The sequence below is a fragment of the Rhinopithecus bieti genome, unplaced genomic scaffold, assembly GCF_001698545.2.
Source record: "Rhinopithecus bieti isolate Rb0 unplaced genomic scaffold, ASM169854v2 scaffold_10347, whole genome shotgun sequence".
Lineage (NCBI taxonomy): Eukaryota > Metazoa > Chordata > Mammalia > Primates > Cercopithecidae > Rhinopithecus > Rhinopithecus bieti.
Genome location: NW_016806836.1, coordinates 1015870 through 1025039, shown reverse-complemented (window position 1 = coordinate 1025039; position 9170 = coordinate 1015870). Strand labels below are relative to the sequence as shown.

At 36.1% G+C, this 9170-nt stretch overlaps 1 pseudogene; it reads right to left on the bottom strand.

Annotated features, from left to right (window-relative positions):
- Positions 1-865: 865 nt before the first annotated feature.
- The window catches only part of LOC108533399 (60S ribosomal protein L13-like), a 38161-nt pseudogene continuing 29856 nt past the window's right edge, over positions 866-9170 (bottom strand).

Genomic DNA, 9170 nt, shown 5'->3' with positions numbered 1-9170 from the left:
CAGGAGCATTATGGTTATGGGTTTTGCATTAAGGTCTATGATGTAGCTAGAATTCAGTTTTGCGTATGGAGTGAGATAGAGCTCAAGGTTCCATTTGTTTCTTCCAAACAGATGTTCAATTGTTCTGACACCATTTGTCAAAAAGATGTTATTTTCCTCCATTGGATTGACTTGGCAACTTGGTAAAAAATTGATTGACCATAAAAGTGCAAATCTGTTTCTGGATTTTCTGTTTTGTTTCAATAATCTATTTAGCTATCCTTATGCCAATACTATACCGTCTTGGTTACCATAACTTTCTTTCCATTAAACCAGTGTAAGTTCTCTAGCATTCTGCCTCCAGATTGTCTTAGTTATTCCAGAGCCTTTGTATTCCCATGTGAGTTGTAGAATCAATCTCTCAGTTTCTCCAGAAAGGACTGTTTGCAATTTTGTCTCTCAGTTTCTCTAAAAAGGACTGTTGCAATTTTGATAAGAATTGTGTTTACTCAATGTAGGATGAATAAACCAACTTATCAATATAGAGTGTTCCAATCCATGAATATTGTATATTTCTCTCCATTTAATTAGATCTTCTTTAAGTTCTTTATAGTTTTAAGGGTAGACCTCTCACAAATCTGTTAGGCTTATTTCTAGATACTTTATGTTTTCCATACTATTATAGATTGTATTTAAAATTTTATTTTCAATTGTTGGTTGCTAGTATATTTTTCTATGTTGACTTTTATCCTTTAAACTTGCTAAGTTTACATTTTAGTCTTAGTAGCTCCTTTGTAGATTCCATAAAGGTTTCCACATAAACAATTGTTACTTATAAAAACAGCAGTTCCCTTCTTCCTTTCCAATCTCTATGCCTTTTTTCCTCTGCTTTTTGTTGTCTTATTCCATTGCTTAGGGCATCTGATATGATGCTGATTAGAAGTGGTGACAAGGGATATTTTTGCCTTGCCTCCAATCACAGAAGAAAACATTCAGTTTTTCATCACAAAATGTGCTGAATGTTGTAGGTTTTCCATAGATACATGCCCTTTATTAGATTGAGGAGTTTCCTTCTATTCCTAGTTTGCTGAGAGTTTTTATCATGGATGAGTGTTGAATTAGATGATTTTTACCTATATTGAGGTGATCATATGAATTTTCTCCTTGATTCTGTTAATGTGGCAAATTACATTGATTTTTCTACTGTGAAATTTACTTTATTTACATTCCCAAGTCAATCCCCATTTAGGCATGATATATTATCTTTTTTGTATATTACTTTATTTAATTTGAAAAATTTTATTAAGGATTTGCATCTTTATGAGGAATACTGTTCTGAAATTTTCTTTTCTTGTGATATCATTTTCTCCTTTGGGATCAGGTAATACTAGCCCCATAAAATGAGTTGGAAAGTATTTTCTCCTCCTCTGTTTTCTGAAAGACTTTGTGAATCATTTATATTCTTTCTTCCTTAATTGTTTCATAAAATTCACCTGTGAAACCATCTGGGCCTAGAGTTTTCTTTAAAGAAGTGCTTTTGACTATGAATCCAGCTTTCTTGTAGCTTAGAGCTATTTAGATTTTCTAGTTTTCTTGTGTCATTTTTGTTAACTTGCATTTTACAATAAGTTTGTCCATTTCATATAAGTTGTCAAATGTATTAACATAAAGTTGATCAAATATCTCATTAATATCTGCTGGATAATTCCGATGTCCTTGCTTTCATTTCTAATATTGACAATTTGTGTTTTCCTTTAAGTTTCCTTGATGAGTCTTCCTAGAGGTTTGTCTCTTTAGAAACTTTTGATTTTGTCCATTTTCTCAATTATTTGTTTACTGCTTCATTTATTTCTGCTCTTATTTTTAAATTTTCTTGTATTTTCTTTGGTTTTATTGGCTCTTATTTTATTAGTTTCTTAAGTTAGATGTTTAAATGACTGATTTTATCCCTTTTATAATATAATTTCTAATACATTTCAAGCTGTAAATTTCTCTGTAAACATTTTTTAGTAAATCTCAGAAGTATGGTGTTTATTATCACTCATTTAAGAATATTTTCAAATATCTCTTGTTATTTATTATTTATCTCATGACTAATTTAAAAGTGTGTTTCTTAATTTTGGAGTATTTTGGTGTTTTATGGATGTATTTTATGTAAACCAATCCTTTGATATTTATTGAGACTTTTGTTTTATGGCCCAGGAAATAGCTCATTTTTGTGAATGTTCTATGTGCACTTGAAAAGATATGTAGTCTGCAGCTGTTGAGTGTATGTTCTATAAATGTCAGTTAGGTCAAGTTGATTGATGTTTTTATCATCTACTTCTTTATCGACTTTTTTGTCCAGTTTTTCTATTGATTACTGAATGACTGTGTTAAAATACCTGCCATGATTGTGGATTTGTTTATTTCTCCCTTTCATTCGGTCCATTTTTGTTCCATATATTTCACAGCTCTATTGTCGGGTGCCTACTCATTTGGGATTGTTATATCTTCTTCACTTGATCGTAGTCAATGGGCTAGGAAGTGATTGTTATATCTTCTTGATTAATTTACCCTTTTATTGTGAATTATCCACTCAAGACTAGAGCACTGTAGTTGTGCTCTTTGTCTTGAAGTATATTTTGTGTGATACTAATATTGCCATACCAGCTTTCATTATTTTATGTTAGTATATGTCCTTTCCTACTTGTCTGTCTGTCTTTAAAATTAAAGTGTGTCTTGTGAACAAATCATATTGAATCTTGTATTTTGAATCCAGTATAACAATCTCTGCCTTTTAATTGGAGTGGTTAGTTTAGTTCATTTACTTTTAATGTAGTTATTGATACGACGGGCTTTAAATCTACTACCTTGGTATTTGTTTTCTATTCATCTCATTTGTTCTTTGTTCCTCCTTCTCTACATTCTTTTGGGTAAATCACTTATTTTTCAGCTTTCCCTTTTATTTATACTATTGTCTTTAATTATATTTCTTTGTGTTATTTTCAGTGACTTATCCACAACATACATTTTAAGGTATCTCAATCTACTTTCTAATAATATTAAACTATTTAACATTAGTATAATACATTTACATGATAATTCCTCTTATACATGTGTGTTACTTGTGTATATGCAACTCCACAATATCTTGCTATTTTTAAAATATTCAACGAATTTTTTTTTTTTTTTTTTTTTTTTTTTAGGCGGAGTCTTGCTCTGTCGCCCAGGCTGGAGTGCAGTGGCCGGATCTCAGCTCACTGCAAGCTCCGCCTCCCAGGTTCACGCCGTTCTCCTGCCTCAGCCTCCGGAGTAGCTGGGACTACAGGCGTCCGCCACCTCGCCCGGCTAGTTTTTTGTATTTTTTTAGTAGAGACGGGGTTTCACCGTGTTAGTCAGGATGGTCTCGATCTCCTGACCTCGTGATCCGCCCGTCTCGGCCTCCCAAAGTGCTGGGATTACAGGCTTGAGCCACCGTGCCCGGCCCTTCAACGAACTTTTAAAAAATTACATAAAGACACTTAAAAGGATATTTTACATTTACCTGAATATTTAAACTTTCTGGTGCTCCATCATGTATCATTTTCCCTCTGAAAAGATTTTCTTTTAGTGTTTCTTTTGGCTAGTTCAGATCTTTTGGAGACACATTATCTCAGCTTTTTTCTATCTGAAAATGTCTTTATTTGACCTTCCTTTTCAAAACCTGTTTATACTAGATGTAAAATTCTAGGTTGGTAGACTTTCTTTTTAACTTTAAGCACTTTTAAGATGCTCCACTTTTAACATTTCACTGACTTTTGTTCTCCAGTGGTACAGTATTAGGAATTATTTGTGTTATTGTTCTCCTGTATGCAATGTGTCCTTTTTTCTCTAGTTGCTTTGAAGATTTGCTCTTTATCTTTGGTTTTTAGCAATTTAACTCTGATATGCCTACATGTAGTCTTCTTTGTGTTTATTTTGCTGGGGGCTCACTAAGCTTCTTAAACCTTTGGGTTAATGTCTTTCATTAATTTGGAGAGAAAAATTAGCTATTTTCTCTTCAAATATTTCTTCTGACACATTTACTCTCACCTCATCTTCTGCGGCCTCTAGGGTCTCTATGCTTTTCTCTCTTTGTGTTTCAGTTTAGATATTTTTTTCTTTACCTATCTCCGAGTTCACTTGTCTTTACCTAGGCTCTGCTCAGCTTTCAGTTAAGTATATCTGACAAATTCTTCATTGCTGATAATTGTAATTTTTTTTAAATTTCTGGCATTTTCATTTGGGCATGGGCATTGGCCATGTGAAGACTGGTAAATACTATGAAGTTCTTCTCTTCTTCAATGATGGTTCTGGTTTTCTCCTTCTTGTAGACATTCTGTATGGGCATTAGGGGTCTTGTCAGTTGGGTAACCTATTTGAATTCTTCACAGAACTGTCTCCTTTCTTGGGGCCCAAGGAGTTCCTGGCAAAAAGGATAAGCTTAGAGCAATACTCCTTCAGCCATTGCACGCTGGAGACCAGGGACTCAGAGGGCTTGTTCTACCTTCTTGGATCCATAGAGATGCTGATGGTCCAGTCTACCTTCTTGTGGATACCAGCCACCCTTAACTCTTCCAAGCTGAAGGCCCTGCCAGCTCATACTTTGGTGTGATACCTTGTGGGGCACCTTACTATGGGCTGGATGGGTCCAGATGCAGCACATGCTTTTGCTTGCCTGGCTTTGAGTCTGCAGATATTCCAGGCCAGCTGGTTGAAGCAAGTAGCCATGTACTGCTGCCAATCCTTGTGGAAGTGAGTCTTCAGGATCATGCCATCCAGCTGGGCATGATGACTGCCTACAACCCTACTCCACAAGAGAACTGCTGAGCAGAAACGGCTCTTTTTGGTTCTTTTTAGAGTGTATATGTCTTGACCATCTTTTCATGCATATTGCCCGCCTTTTCTGCTGTATCCTTCAGCATTTTTGTGTGATAATGCTCACTTCTGAGACATTGCTGGGTCTATTTTCATTTAATGTGTTATGTTTTAACTTGTTTCCCTTGCTTTTTCATATATCATATAATTTTCTTCTATATATCAGACATTTTGTATAAAAGAACAGTAGAGAAAAAAGTAACCAATATTTATCTCTTGAAAAGGGCATGTTTTTTCTTCCGTCCACTGCTGGAGTGGGAAGGGGGTCTTAATCTCTCTGATGTTAGTTGAACCGTGTCTGGGCTTTATTGCAGTTTTAGCTTCATTCAGTTCACCATTGGTTTTAAATATGTTGAGGATAGGTCAGGACTTTGGGCTCCGAGCCCTGTTGAGATTCTGGAGATCTTATTGTGATTTCAACAACATTCTACACTATGGGAGATTTCAGCCTTTTTTTTAGACAGAGTCTTACTCTGACGCCCAGGAACGCAGTGGTACCATCTCGGCTCACTGCAACCTCCACCTCCCGGGTTCAAGCAGTTCTCCTGCCTCAACCTCCCTAGTAGCTGGGATTACAGGCACGCATCACTATGTCTGGCTAATTTTTGTAGTTTTAGTAGAGATGGGGTTTTCACCACGTTGGCCGAGGTGGTCTCGAACTCCCGACCTCAAGTGATTCATCTACCTCGGCCTCCCAAAGTGCTAGGATAACAGGCGTGAGCCACCACATCTGGCCAAGATTTCGGTCTTCTTTGCAGCCCTGCTACAAGGTTTTCAGTTGCTGAGGAGTTCTCTTCCTGTTCCAGGACCTTTCCTGGGTTTCAGAGCCTCTAGAGCTTTCTCTCAGCCATGCTGCCCTCCCTTAGGACTTGGAGAGCTACTGCCTTATACACTCACCAAGGTCCAGAATGCCTTGGGAGCGTTCCTGTTAATGCTCCTATCCAATTCTTAGCTTTGGGTGGCTAAATTACCTAATTTTTAAATATAAAATAATTAATGTTTAATTAGTTTACACAGAAAAGGGAGGTTTTTAAATTTTTTTCTTTTTTATTGTTGATGTATATTTTACATACAACAAAAGTCACCCATTTTACATGTATATTTTAGTGAGCTTTGGCAATGATCTGTAGTCATGTAAGCACTACCATAATCAAAATGGAAAACCTTTTTATATCCCTAAAAAGTTTTGTCATATCCCGCCTTTGCAGTCAGTCCTTCCCGTAACTTCCAGACCCAGGCACCTCTGATTTCTTTGTCACTATGATTTTATTTTTCCTAGAATTTCATACTCATTGAATCATAGTATTTGTCTTTTATGTTCATCTTCTTTCACTTAGAATATTGTTCTTGAGACATATCCATGCTGACGATGTATCTCTGTTATTCATTTTTATTGCTGAGTAGTATTCTATGGCATATTTATCACAAAATGTCCAAAGATTGATGGACATTTTGTGATATCCGTACCATGCAATACTACTCAGCAATAAAAATGAATAACATTTCCGTTGCTTCCGATTTGGGGCTCTTATGAACAAGGCTGCAAAGAACACTTGAGGAGGAGTCTTTGTGCAGATGTAGTCTTTCTTTCTCTTGGATAAATTCCTAGGAGTAGAATTATGGGTTGTATGGTAAGTATCTGTTTAACTTTACAAGAAACTGTCAAATTTTTCCATCTATAGTGGCTGGACCACTTTGTGTGAGTTCTGGAAGCTCTATATTCTTGCCAATACTCGATATTGTCAGTCTTTTTCATTTTAGCCATCCTAGTGTGAGTGTTAGCTCACTATGGTGTTAATTTGCATTTCTCTGAAGACTGAGACAGCATCATTTCACATCCTTAAAAAGAATCCTTATGTCTGTGTTTCCCATCCTTACGTTGTTGATTTGTAAGTTTGTTTTGTTTTGTTTGAGACAGGATCTTGCTTTGTCACCCAGGCTAAGAGCAATGGCATGAATTTGGCTCACTGTAGCCTCAACTTCCTCAGGCTCAAGCAATCTTCTCACCTCAGCCTCCTGAGTGGCTGAGACTTCAGGTGACTGCCACTAAGCCCAGCTAATTTTTGTATTTTCGGTAGAGACAGGGCTTCACCATGTTGCCCAGGTTGGTCTCAACCTTCCTGGGCTCAAGCAATCCTCCCACCTCCACCTCCCAAAGTGCTGGGATTACAGGTGTGGGCCACCATGCCCAGCCTCTGTAACAACTGTTTACATATTCTAAATACGTGTTGTCATATGTGTTTTGAAAATATTGCCTTTCAGGATACGGGTTACCTTTTCATTTTCTTTGTGATTCAAAGAGCAAAAGTTTTTAATTTTTATGAAGCCCATTTCATTTGCACTTTTAAATGAGCTAAGTCCTCTTTGCTTAACTCCAGATCACAAAGATTTTTACCTGTGATTTCTCCCAGAAATTTTATCGTTTCAGCTCTTACATTTAGATCTATGATTCACCTTGACTTACTTTTATGCATAGTGTGTGTGGTTTTGCTTGGTCTTGCCTTTGTTTCCTCACATACATACCCAGATCTTCCAGCACCATTTGCTGAAGTTCCTATCCTTTCCCATTGTGTTTCCTTGATACCTGTGTCAAAAATCCATGTACTACAAGTGTGAGTCTATTGTGATACACTGAATAGAACTGGTGAGAGCAAAAAGCCTCACTTTGTTCCTAATACGTGGGGAAAGCTTTTAGGATATGACCATAAAGTGATAATTTTAGGCAAAGCTTATCTTTCTTTTTTAAATTTTACTTTAGGTTCTGGGATACATGTACAGAACGTGCAGGTTTGTTACATAGGTATATATGTGCCATGGTGGTTTGCTGCATCTATCAACCCATCATCTAGGTTTTAAGCCCCTCAAGTATTAGATGTCTGTCCTAATGCTCTCCTCCCTTTACCCCTCACCCCCCGACAGGCCGTGGCGTGTGATGTTACCCTCCCTGTGTCCCTGTGCTCTCATTGTTCAACTCCCACTTATGAGTGAGAAGATGAGGTGTTTGGTCTTCTGTTCCTATGTTAGTTTGCTGAGAATGATGGCTTCCAGCTCCATCCATGTCCCTGCAAAGGACATGAACTCATTCTGTCAAATTTCACTCCATTTATTTTGAAGCTCTGTGATTAGGCACTTACACATTTATGATTGTCATATCTTTCTATTGAACTCATCCTTTTATCATTTTGAAATATTCCTCTTTTTAATACTTGAAATCTATTTTATCTCATGTTGGTATAGTCAGTCCTGCCTTCTTATGCTTATTGTTTGCATATTATATATGTTTTTTCCATCCTTTTATGCTCAACTTATTTGTGTCTTTATTTGTAAAGTGTATCTCTTATAGATAGGGCATCTTGGGTCTTGGTTTTTTATCTGAAAATCTCTGCCTTTTAATTAGAGCATTTGCTTCATGACCATTTAATGTAATTAATTATATGATTTGGTTTCAGCCTGCTATATTATTGTTGTTTTCAATTAATCTCCTCTCTCTTTTTTGTTATTCTATTCCCTTCTCTTGCCTTTATAAAAGTATCAATTAATATATTAGTTTGTTAGGGCTGCCATAACAAACTATCATGGACTGGGGTGGCTTAAACAATGAAAGTTTACTTTCTCGTAATTCTGGAGGCTAGAAGTACAAGATCAAGGTGTCAGCAGGGCTGTTTTTTCCTGGGGCATCTCTCTTTGGATGGTCATCTTCTCCCTGTGTCTTTGCATTGTCTTTCTTCTGTACCTATCTGTGTCCAAATTTCTTTTTCTTATAAGGACGTCAGTCATATTGTGAGGTACTGGAGTTTAGGACTTCAACAAATGAATTTTGAAGGAGGGGGCAGGATAATCCAGCCCATAACTATTGGTTTTATAATTGCATTTTAATTTTTCTATTAACTTTCAGCTATACTTCTTTGCATTTTTTGCAGTGGTTGCTTCAGGAATTACAATATATATCCCTAGCTTTTCATAGTCCACTTCCAATTAGTCTTGTACTACTTCATGTAAAATGCAGAAATATTATCACTGCACAGGTCCACACTCTCCCATATTTTATGTTATAATTGTTATATGTTTTCAGTCAATATAAATTATAAACCGAAGAGTTACAATTTTTGTTTAAAAAGTCATATGTATTTTTTTTTTAAAAAAAGGGAAAAAGCAAAACCATAGTCTTTCTTATTTATCCAGTTGTTTAACATTTGCAGTGATTTTCATTCTTTTCTGAGGCATTAAGTTTTCATTTAGTGTCACTTCTCTTTAGCTTCCTTTAGTATTTCTTTTTTTTTTTTTTTTTTTTTTTTTTTTTTTTTTTTTTTTTT